Source organism: Lygodium microphyllum, chromosome 9 (genome assembly GCF_053477565.2).
Source record: "Lygodium microphyllum isolate KBCC chromosome 9, Lygodium_microphyllum_v1.1.10, whole genome shotgun sequence".
In the NCBI taxonomy this organism is placed as follows: Eukaryota; Viridiplantae; Streptophyta; class Polypodiopsida; order Schizaeales; family Lygodiaceae; genus Lygodium; species Lygodium microphyllum.
Window position 1 is genome coordinate 37158464 of NC_141143.1, and position 13310 is coordinate 37171773.

Here is a 13310-nt window from a genome sequence, read left to right on the forward strand (position 1 = left end):
ACTTTTCAAGGCAGATGCATTTTGATGTCAAAGCACACAAACCAATATATGTGGGTGAATGCAAAAGTCTAATTTTAACAACATGGAATAGCACTTTTTGGATAGTTCATTCCCTAGCGATATGAAGGGATTTCATACGACATACCTAAGATTTCGTGCTATGAGATGTAGAGAATGTAATTCCCTAGTTACATATAGCGAATGCATTTGTACATAGCTAGTAGATATTAGAGAATTTCCTACATTCCACAAGTTTTCCTATATACAAACTACTCAAAAGCTCCTTGTGATCGCTAGCATTTCACCTCATTGTAACTCGCTCTAGGAGGTTGGTGACGAGGGCCGAACACACTACGAGAAGGAGGTGAAAAAAACCCGTGTTTGGTTTTGTTACACACTATACAGAGGGGTTGTTAAGCCTCTCTTAGTTGCGTGCCGACTACACAGTCCGGATATACCATCCGACGAGGTACGGTCCCCCATGTAGATATACCAAGGTTGGGATTAAGAATTTACATGCAGAAGCCGATATTGAGCGTCTATTCAATTGTCTGGAATATTAGACAGGCAGGCAGTGACATCTTGCCGGCCATGAACGGAGACCGGACTACAGGATGCAGTAAGACACCTAAGGTCAGTGACAATACAATGACGGTGGATGACAACGACGCAATGCTGGTGCAGGAGCAGCAGCAGCAGGACGTGGTGATAGGGGCCAAGTATCTGATATGGGGTCACCGTGCGCTGGGCCGTGGAAGCCAGGGCACGGTGAAGCTAGCCAAGAATCTGGAGAGCGGGCAGACGGTGGCTATCAAGATCTTGGACAAGAAGAAAGTGAAGAAGCTCCAAGGGCGTCCGCAATATTGTTGGTATCGTAAGAATTCATCAGTACTGACAGTGCAGGAGATGAGAAGCACGTTGGAGCGCGAGATATGCTCCATGAGACAAGCGCAGGGCCATGAGAGCGTGTTGAAGCTGTACGAGGTCATGAACAGCAAGAGTCAGGTGTTTCTCGTAATGGAATACGCCGCCGGGGGTGATCTGAAGCGAAAGATGGCGGCGAGCCCGCAAGGGCGGCTAAGAGAGGAAGACGCGCGGCACTACTTCAGGCAGCTGGTGGATGCCTTGGACTTCTGCCACGGCAGGGGGGTGTACCACCGCGACCTCAAGCTGCAGAACCTGCTCTTAGACGGCTGCGATACCCTCAAGCTCGCTGACTTCGGCCTGAGCGCCCTTCGGTCACCAGCTGCATGTCCTGCCGACGTCGATGCAGATACTGAAACCAAGCAATTCTTGCAGGGTTCTTATGTCGACAGTCTCCTCCACAGCGCTTGTGGCACGCCGCACTACGTGGCGCCGGAGATAATTCTCACAGGGATGCGCAGGGAGAGTGAGCCTGACGGCATTAATGCCTATGGCTATGATGGTGCGGCTGCCGACCTGTGGTCCTGCGGGGTGGTCTTGTTCACCCTGCTGGCCGGTCGCAGGCCCTTCAAAGATGCTGCCGTTGGAACTCAACTTTTTGATCAAATCTGTACTGCCCAGTTCTCCTTCCCCCCCTGGGTCTCTCCACAAGCCAGGACGCTTATCAACAAGCTGCTTACTGTGGACCCTCGGAAGCGCATCACCATCAATGAGATTCGACGGGACCCATGGTTCTCAGCTAATAACTCGTATGTTTCCCTGGATGATGATCGCCGCACCGATCCATGACGCCGAATTATGGCCGAGTATGCCGCCCACGACAGTGTCAGTAGCTCTCGCCGACAACACGTACGAGTTCGCCCTCCCGGTCTTCGATCTCTCTTACCGGGCCGGCTATGCAATCGCCGTTGCATTTTCCTCCAACTTCTACTCCTGCTGCGATAGAGAGCAAAATGTTGGTCCAAGTGCAAGAAACTGTCTTAATTATGCCATAGGGAATGTGGTGCACAAGGCTTGAACTCACAGATTCTTATTCCTCAACTCTCAGCCAAATTACTATGGCACAACCCAATGAGCATACATCATGTCATGTATTGTATCAAAGGAATGCAAATATTGGAGTGTAACGAATTGCATCTTCATTCTAGTTCCTTGTTTGTATACATAGTTTTGTATGATCTATGCATTGAATAGGGTGAGGAGAGAATTACAATTGTTGTTGCTAATGAATTCATCTATGAGGACCCAAAATAAGGCTTGATTTGACATATACATGAGTTGTTCTTTCATTTTGGTAAGATAATCCCAAGTGAGCAAGTATATTGTTTTATTGAGGTGCGAACCAATGCATAATACCCATTCCATCTATGTTTGAAACTTCTAATAATCTTGTTTTTTGGAGTGGGTGTAATAGAGAACATTTTTTCTATTGGGTAGTATTGCACCTCTCAATGACTGAGATCACATTTCTTCTTTTGTCCTTATTGCGTGCTTTTCAAATTCTCTACTGTGGAGATGCACATGATAGCTCAATGTGTTTGGAGATGTCTTTGCCAATCAATCACACCTTTCTTCCCAAGATGGACATACATCTACATTAGATTTAGAGGCAACCTCCAATCATGACTTTCTTGAGCACAAAATGGATATAGTAATGATTCTTCTACCATTGTGTGATAGGTATGAAAAAGATACAATAACATCTCACCCTACTATTCAAGGTTTAAATCTATATGCATAGCAATCATTTGTTTGATTATCTTATTAAGTCATTTTTTGGTGCAATCTATTTCAAGGTGCAAACAATTGTGTTAGCCCCACATACTTTGTTAATAAAACTCAATTACCCTAGATTTGAATTTTAGGCCTTGGCTCAAAAGTGTATGTCTAGGGTATGAATGCCTGATGATGACATCTTCTAGCAAGAGTTGAGCCACTATTGGTGTTGTTTAATCTAGAACAATATTGACTTCATACAATCACCTAACATATTTTGTAAGGATCATGAAGTATTTATTACCAATTCTAGATTTCAAATAGAGGGTTGACTATGTTTAGTGCAACCAATTAGAATGGATGCATGTCATTCAAGGAGCCCATCTAGAAAAGCTTGTGGTATTTTGTGTGAGTGAAATATAGTGCACTCCTTGAGATGATCATTGATGGTGTTTTACATGTGGGCCAATACATTTTAACTAATACGAAGATCATCAATACTTTGAAAAGGAGATTACAAAGTGCTCAGCAGATTTGTGAAGGTTTGTTAATGAAAAAGATTTATATCTATTACATAAAGATGTTTTAAATTCTTCATGAGAAAGATAAAATTAGAATAAGATATTTATAAATAATGGTAAAAAGATACGAAAAATCCAAAAAAACACAAAATATGTTACATAGGGATTTATAAAACATGTGATAAATGCATGTGATATATAGAATTTATACATCATAATGTCCCTTACAAACTTACAGAGTGTCAAGTATGGCATGAAGGTAAAGTTGCTCCTCTAATAACAAAGCTAATGCTTGTCAAACCTCCCTCCATAAGAGTTTTCATGAGAGACACTCCATGAAGAAGCAAAAAAGGCTATCTTGTTTTGGGGGTGTATAATGATAATTTGAAAAATACTCATTGAAAATATACATAGAAAAACATTAGGGAGTTTGGAGTTCGTCTTTTCACTTTGTGTTATCACTCAATATGGCATGATGTTCTTGATAGTTCTTAGAGGTAAAGGAGTTGATTATTTTAGGAAAATTGGAAATAACTTGATATACCATTCTATTAAAAGGCTTGTGTGTGAAGCGAGTTTTTGAATGAGCATTTGAGCAAGCTTTTCTAGATAACCTTCATTTCTTGTTTCACATAGTCCACTTCTTTCTCCTCTTCTTCTAGGCATATATCAAGCACCACTACTGCTCCTATGCTATCACCACCATCTCCACCACCACCACTAGTATCATCACCTCCACCACCACATTCTCCACGACTACCTCCATTGCTCTTGCCAATACCACCTCTACCTCTTTCATGCCACCACCTCTAGTACTTCTACCATCTCTCTATTTGTCCCATGTAAGAATCTCTCTCTCTCTCTCTCTCTCTCTCTCTTTCTGTCAACTAGCAGCTTCTCTCTTTCACCCTCTCTTTCTCACACACACACACACTCTCTCTCTCTCTCTCTTTCTCTCTCTCCCCTACATGAGCTACCATGTATGACATAGCCCATCTCAATAAACAGAGTCATGAGTGCCAATTAGATGATTCATCTAGCAATTCTTTGAATTGAACTAGTCAAGCATAATTAAGCACACATGTTATCATGTGTAACTTGCTATTCTTAGTAAAAAATGTCCAAGAGTGAATTACAAATACATAAGGATACAAGTTACATGATAAATTCACCAAATCTACGATCAAATTATGTGATCTAGATGAAAAATTCAAGAAAACTATTATAACATAATCAAAGAAGAGATCTAGTAGCCATACATTGATGTATAGTCATGTTTATTTAACTATGTAAGAACATAGATAAAAACATAGAACTATGGAGCAATAAAACATTCATATAAACATGGTGTTAATAAAATCCTAAAAATTATTGGCTATTTAGTAAAACTAAACATGTTTTAAGATGTCTATATACTTTAAAATCGCAATCATAGTATTTTTGGATTTTCATCCTAAAAGAAACTATGCATTAAAAGATGCAAGCCTCATACTGACATTCAAAGCAATGCAAATGTTCATTAAAAAAATTACCCCTATCATCACTAAAAGTGTCGGTATAAATGTCTCTACAGAATCATCGTAGAAACCATCGCTATCTGTGATGAAAATAGCCACACAGATAACGATGATTTGCGACATACATATAGTGACGGAAATAGCGATGTGTGTAGAGAAATCAACGACGCTATAGCGATAATTTTACAGAGGAAAAAAGAATTTGTGGCAAGACTAGTGATGACAACGCATGACTAGTCAACATTACATGGAATCGTGGAGAGAGAGAGGAGCCAAAACAAACATGAAGAAGTACAAGACTGGTGATGACAAGGCATGACATTACATGGAACCATGGAGAGAGAGAAAGGAGCCAAAACAAACATGAAATTCTATCTGCAATTATCATAAGATATGTTTTGATATAAAGGATGATAAATAAATCTAAGGAATATGGAAGATGCCTATTCAAATCACATGACCAAAAAAGAAAAGGGTGTATGCTCCACGAATCCAAGTGCATGCTATAGATCCTTGCCATTAAGAAGCTTGTCTCGACACAAAGGAGTATCGAATGGACTCTCTAAAGTGAATAACTACACATCAATCTACCATATATAATGAAATTTTCTTTAAAAAGTGACTATGAACAAGAAATGTGATTAACTTATTGAGCCTCCGCATCCGTACAATCTATCGATGAGTACAAGGAGACCATCTCTCTCTACGGATCGAGTCTCCAAACCTCTAGGATCATGGTTTGTGATGAAGTGATGCAATGAAAATAGAATATAATTGTTAGAAACATGATTATTAGTACAAGTGATATTACAAATAAAAAAGAAAGAAGAACCAAAAGAAAACTTACAAAGTCTTTTAGATAAGTCCTATGGCTGCCATTCACCAGACAATGCATGATTCCTTTGATTGTGCCGTCGATGCCTCTCACTATAGTCCCCATCATCCTAGAGAATCTATAGCCTTCTCCATGAGTCTCTGCCAATCATCTATGTCCAGCCACTCGGGCTTTGAGGCGCCACTCTTGAGTACCTTGCATGTGTTCAATCCTTTATGTGACATGTATACACGTATACACTCCATCATCCACCCATTGGAGATCTCTCTATCGTGATAGGTACGAGAAACTCCTCATGCAAAGATGCTACTATATAGTCCCTTCTCCCCTCCAGTATATTCTTCCAATGGTCCAAAACATTGTGCCTAAATACTTGTTGACACAACTCTCTCATGCCAGACATCACCCTCCTCCCCTCATCATGCATGATCGCATCAAATGTCATGTCATGTATGAGATACCCATAATGTGCTAGTGTACGTCTAAGATGTGTCCTCTCCTAGCTCCTACCATGCTCTTGGGCATAACTAGGAGACCCTTGTATACTTGGCGTATTCATGGGGGTAGTATCTCTCGAGTAGCACCCATAGAAGTGCTACTTGTGCATGGCTGAACAAAATGTGGAGTCATTGGAGTAGATATCCCTACAGATGTGACAAATCTTAGAGATAACAAGCACCCACAAAATCAACAAGACAGAGATACTACATCGGTGCCTCTACAACACCCACTTGAGCCACCCTCTTTAGAATGTGTATGAGTGCAAGGAGTAGCACCCCTCTCTAGAATCGACTACGTATTCACAACATTCACATTTCTCCAGCATTCCCTAGAACCACTCCCTCTATCTAGGTCTAGTTTAGAGTGTCAACCTCATCTATTGGAAACCAAAGCGTCATAGTGTGCTGAAATAGATCTCACCGAATGGCATGCGAGATAACTCCTAGTCCACCATATCTCTAAATTGGACCATTTAATTTGTAGACATATGTGTAAACCATAAACGAATTGAGTATGCGGATGTAGACATGACCCGGCCTATGGCCCCATGTCAATCTCCTAGCACAATTATATGTACACTAGAAGTTCTATAGATAGGTAACCAAAAAAGGAGAAGTCCACTTCATTCTCAAAAAAATCCTAGCATTCTATCTCTTCATCTATATTACTTGTGTCTGCCTCCTCTACATACTCTAAGCCCTTTTCGGCCTCCACCCTCTACAATATCAACCCCTTCACACGTGTATACTTTTCTCGTCTATGGTGAGGACATATCTTTCATCATACACTCTCACAGTTTAGGGAGCTATTGGCGCAACTGATGCCAGGAGGCATATTCCACGGTGGATTCCGTGAGGTTTTACGGTGGATTCCGTAAACTTAGATGACCGGGGCTCATACACAAAGAGGATTCTTTGTGCGAGAAGTTGATGGGGATGCCTGTCCTTTTCGGGCGTTTCATTAATTTAGTGTGTACATGGGTGATTCCATAGCGGGTGATTCTGCAAAATGCATATTAAATTAATAAACGTTTATGAGTTTAGAGTGCGCACTCGTAATAAATTAAGGTTAGGATTTATTTCTAACCAGTTGATTTATTTATATAGCTGAAGACTGCTAGGTATTCACTTTTGTCGGTTTAATTGTGTTATTTTACTAACGATTGTGAATGCTTCAGTTGATGTGTAGAGATAGCAGCAGGGCGGAGGAAAGCATTGGAGTCTAGCGGGTTTTCGATCTTTGGACTATATTTTGATAGGCGCCACGCCTATATTTTGTTATGTCTATAGAGACATTGATTATTTATTATTATTTTGTATGCGCTTATGCGCCTGGATATGTTATTTCTATTTGGACATTGAGATTGGGCGTGCCAGACTCTATGGGCACCGTCCATTAGCTTTATTTTCTTATTTTTGGTAGAAAGCAAACTCAAAAGCTAAAAGCTTGTCATATTTTTGTAATTGGGCTATTTTTGAGCATAAAGATTGGAAATATACATTAAATACATGCTTTGTGAAGCGCTCACACAAGGCATGGGGGAGATTGAACCCAATTTGTCTCTTGTCTCATGTCGTGCTTGCTTTTACATTGGTTTTTGTGCTAAAAAGTAGAGTACTTTGTTCTTGGGGACCTTTGGGAATTCACCACGTGAGCTACCTGCGTCCGATCTACGCACCAGTGAATTAATGAAACGCCCGAAAAGGACAGGCGTCCCCATCAACTTCTCGCACAAAGAATCCTCTTTGCGTATGAGCCCCGGTCATCTAAGTTTACGGAATCCACCGTAAAACCTCACGGAATCCACCGTGGAATATGCCTCCTGGCATCAGCAACATACCACCATCAAGATTGTCAGGAATTTGGATAAAAGATTACATTTTTCAATATCACCTATAAGAGTGAGTCAACATTTGTTATTTTTTCATATTGTGAAATTTTTTTTTTTAAAGTCATGCATCTGTTCATAATGGCCCACTAGGGCAAACGTGTCACGAAGATCCATGCATGTTTTCTCAGAATCTATTTTGAAAAATCCCGATGGATCTCACTGCATGATTGTCCCAGCTTCTTTCAATAATACTTAAAACTACTATACATCGAATATGATCATGAGGAAGTTATAGTAATCCACTAAGATAACACATTGTAAATTTTCAAAAGACTCCATCTCATCTACAACAATGTTCGGATGCATGGCACATTGTTGCCTCTCTTGCTCCAACTTTTCCATGATACCACAATCCATTGTGGAGCGCATTTTGTTGATGCACTCAACACAAAAATGTTGCCCATGTGACCACGCGACACTGTAGATTTTGTGATGTACAATGAAACCATTAGATTAGTTTTCGCATATAAAATTTAAATATGATAGCTTATAAAACATGCAATTATGGACATTGTTTGTTCTATGCTACTTTTCTATTGTGGACATTGGCAAAAAAAATATTGCTATCCACTTTTGTCCTATTAAAATCTATTTTTACCTCATAGATAGTAAAATATCATTTTTTGTAGTTTCCTATATGGCTATATACTAAGTTATATGCTACAATTACTATATAGATAACTATATTATAATTTTACTATATAGTAACTTTTTAATAAAGCTACTTTATAGATAATGTCTATTTATAATGCCACTATATATTAAATTTTTTTATAAAGTTACTATATAGATACTTATTATAATAAATTTTCTACATAGTAAGTTCGCTAGAGAAATATATGTATATTCAATAATATTTTTCTAGATTGGAAATCTAGTAATGTTTGATTTTTTCTAGTTATGTGCAAAATTAATTAGCAAATTCTTTTTTTTTCCTATATAGTAAGTGGTCTAGAATTTATTGTGGGAGCTTCTTCACTTTCTTCTTATCCACGATCTTGATGGCCACCATCTTTCCACGCTGCGCATATGACCAATCATATTGAATGGTTTGGACAAATACAAGACTTACAAAATCCAAGTTATGTACAAATGGGTGATGATTCATGCCACCTAGTTTCACACATTGAAAAGATTTCCTTGTTCTTCCATGATGGCTAGACAAAGAGTCTATCAAAATATATCACATGTGCCATCAATTACAAACAATTTAGTGTTTTTTGGCCAAATGGTGGAGGGAGGGTTGCATGTTCGATTTAATGCAAAAGATTATTTTGTAGAAGAATTTAACAATAAGTGTAGGTTGGTGGTAAAAGAAAGTAAAGTTGACAACATGTTCACTTTAGATGTTCGAATTCCTGCAATGAATATTGCTATGTATGCTAAAAAAGGAGTAGTTGTAGACATTAAAATATGGCATAAATTTATTGGACATGTAAATGTACAACACCTCAAATCAATGCAATCAAAAGGATTAGTTATAGGGTTGTTTTCTTTTAAAATTGCAGAATTTCACAAAGTGTGTGAAGCATGTCAGTTTTATAAGTAGACAAAACAACCTTTTTCGAATGACAAAGAGATGTGAGTAGTCTTGGAAGTCAAGTGCTTGAGATAAAATGGAGGGGAAGAGTATCTCTCTAATGTATTTAGTGCCTTCTTGAGGTCTGATGGGATAAAAAGACAATTTACTTGGAGATATAACCCATATCAAAATAAGATTGTAGAAAGAAAACATAGGCATATTGCAAAAGTGGCACTGATTGTGGCTGAAAAGAATATGCAAAATATTTTTGGTTTGAAGCTATTTATAGTGCTATATATATTATAAAGAGAATTTCCACAATTGCAGTTTATGAGATCACCCCTGAGGAACACTTTATAGGTAGGAAGCCAGATGTATCACACTTGAAAGTGTTTGGTTGTATCACATATGTTCATGTACCACATGAGCTGAAAAAGAAGCTTGATCCAAAGGCTAAAATATATATTTTCATCGGATAATCTTTAAAGTAAAAAGGATACCATTGTTACAGCCATGTCATCGTAGGTGAGTTTAGAATGAGCAAGGATGCTACTTTTTATAAGATGAGCAATTGGTACACATCTAATGGTAATGCATCAAATGATGATGATGATGATGATGATAATAGTTATGTGTAGAAAGAAAAGCAAGAATCACGGAGCCTTAGTGAACTAGAAACATCATCTATTACTACATCTACACTAAGCCCTTGGTCTCGAAGATTGAATAGCCCCATATCTTTAAGTGGATCTACAAGATTTATAGGTAAAGACAAAGGGAAGAAGAAAGTTTCAAATGGTTCAGAAAGTTGATGCATCTATTAGTCATTTGGGATCCATCTAGTCTTTAGATAAACTACAACTCATGCACAAGAGCTTCTAAGCTTCTAAAATCTTTAGATATACATGCTAGGAACATTGAGATATAGATTTTCTAAGGTTATTGAGCTAGTCCCTCTTACATATGTAAAAACATATAATATTTTGAATATGCCACCACATAGGAAGAAAAAGGTAGATGAAGACCCTAGATATTAACAATATCACACATGAAAAAGATACAATACATTTTGAAATTATGATAAAATCTACAAAAGAACAAGTGGAGAATTAGAGCAAGCAGAAGAGAAAAAAATCAAAAGAAACGAAAGTATAGTAACCAGGGTCATTAGAAACTAAGCTCTCTAGCCTACTTCAAAGTGTTGATTCACATGGTTCCATGTGCATTGTTGTTTATGTGGTGATGTTGGAAATTAAAAGAATACTATTGCTTTTTAATCAGAGTGTATTCAAATACTTAAGGATAAAAGAAGAGAAGTAAATTTCTATTCTAAGGGTTCCATGTGCATTCTATTCAGCAATAGAAAGGATACTATTGTTGTTTATTCAAAATGTATTTAGATCCTTAAGGATAAAAGAAGAGAAGTAAATGATTTTATTTTGCATACTGGGTTGTGATATAACATATTTACATATTTTTCTTAAGAACAATAAGCTGATTGTATTGATTGTTCATTCATGTACTATCTTCTTCTTTAGGTGCATTATACATGATTTCCCTTTTTAAATATAAGAGAAATGAGCTTGATGTAGGTGGACTTGGATACTAGCTCAATCCAATTGATTTTGAAACTATGGAACTTCTGTTATTTCCATACCATGAAAAGTAAGTACTTTGTTGTTATATCTTTTTTTTATAGAATACTTCTTTACAAGATTATGATCATATGACTATTGGAGCTTGATTGTAATAAATTACTTTGATAAGAAATGCTATTTACTTAATTTTCTAAAGGACGCCCATAGAGATACTAAGATGTAAGGAAACATTTTAAGCTTTCTTGATCATTTGAGTTCATGTTTTTTATAATTTCTCTATATTTAATTATTGTTTATATGGAGATCCAAAAAGAATGATTGAAGCGGAAAATAGTATATCTCTAATGCCTTCTAATCTACTTAGTATGAACAAGTTATGGTGAACTCTTGATCAAAAGATGTTAAGAAGGTAACCTCCCCAAATCACCATAAATATGTTCGATATTTTCAGTATGTGTTGTCAGTTTTAGATTCCTTATAAAAAAGATAGCCATTCATGTGGTTGGAGAGTCATTACCAATGCTAGAAGATCAATTCATTTAATTTATTTTAATAACTATAAAATTATATGCTAACGTGAAGAATAGTTAACTTTAAGATAGATTTTTACTCAAAAGATAGCTCATTGCAAAATAATGGTAGAATGACACTCTTGTTATTCTAGTGTACATAGTTTTTTAGGGATTGTGATAATATTGAGCATGCTTGGTATGAAATAGTAAAGCTTTTGATATGGAAGGAGAGGTGCAACAATTCCAAGGAGTCATGTGGAAAGTTGATATGGAAGGAGAGGTGCTAACAATTGTAATAAGTACAGAAATAAACTCATCAGGTACAATGACTAAAAAACTAAAGAAAGGCCAAAGAACTCCTCGAAAGGATGTCTCCCCTAGGGAATATCCTCACAAAAAGAAATATCCTTTTTTATATAGATTTTTAGTATTGCCTTGTCAATACTTACGTATATGGTCATGATTAGAGCAAAGAGAGATTTACTTTAATGTTAATGCTTATATTCATATTGATGGTAAGTAGATCTATTTCTTAATATACTTGCACTATATTTTTTTCTCTTGTCCTTCGTATTTTGCAAAAGAATTCAGCACAAATGTTAGTTATTTTGAAAGATGGATCATAAAACTTGTATCCTTAGAAAATTTTGAATATCCAATGAAAATAACTTTCAAACCAAAAGGATCCAATTTTCTGCAAGTCTCTTTGGGTACATGAATATAAGCAATACATCCAAAGAATTGAAAGTATGAAATAAAAGGAGTTTCACCTATCCAAGTAGTAATTAATATTTTACTAGAAGGATCAATCATTCTAGGAAGATGATTTTGCACAAATACTGCTATTAAGACTGCTTCAGCCAAGAGACATCGAGGTAAGCTAGAATGAATGTACATACATCGCATGGCATTGAGGATAGTCCTATTTTTACATTCACCAATACTATTCTGTTAAGGAGTAGGAAAATGTATATTCATGATGAATACCACCCTAATTATTACAATAATAATCAAAATAATTTGAAATGTATTATTTATCATTATCATTGCAAAATCTCTTGATGTGACGATCTGTATAAAGTTCTGTAGCTTTTTGATATTTCTAAAAAGATAATAAAGCTTCCAACTTGTGTCGCAAGAGAAAAACAATGGCATACCTTGAGAAATCATCAATAAAAGAAGTCATGAAAAACTGATAATGAGATTTCGATGGAGGAAAAAGGCCACAAATATCAATGTTGTGAATAAGATCAAGAAAATATCTGAAATGAGTTGTGGTGGAAATGGAAAGTGTTTGCAAAAAATCTTTTCAAGTGCACAATATTCACAGATACCCATATTAGGACAAGCTTTGAATTCCATACCTTGAACACTTTTATGGCCCACAAAGGTATTTGGTTGCAACAAGTCTGACCATATTATGAACCTTAGTCGACCAGGGAATATTTCAAGAAATATTCCCTATACGGTCAAGTCAAGGATGCTACCCTCGGACCCCCATCAGAGGGGGGCAGCTAACCTCCTTGAGACCCCCCAACCAAGGGCTGCAAACCGCTAGATCCACAAAGATCACTTTTTTCTAATTGGTCATATCAAGCTCATCTAACATGCAAAGCAGCATTCACCCAATGTCTGTGCTCACACATGGCTTCGCCTGATAATGGGGGCCTTACAACTTAGAGCAACATGGGTTATTGGTGGAACCTTACAAGTATGGTGTATTGAGCATATCTAACACCCCCCTTCAATGTCCACCCACAGAATACATTCTTA

At 37.2% G+C, this 13310-nt stretch overlaps 1 pseudogene; it reads left to right on the plus strand.

Annotated features, from left to right (window-relative positions):
• Window positions 1–591: 591 nt before the first annotated feature.
• Window positions 592–1713, plus strand: LOC148030958 (CBL-interacting protein kinase 3 pseudogene; annotated as a pseudogene).
• Window positions 1714–13310: the final 11597 nt, after the last annotated feature.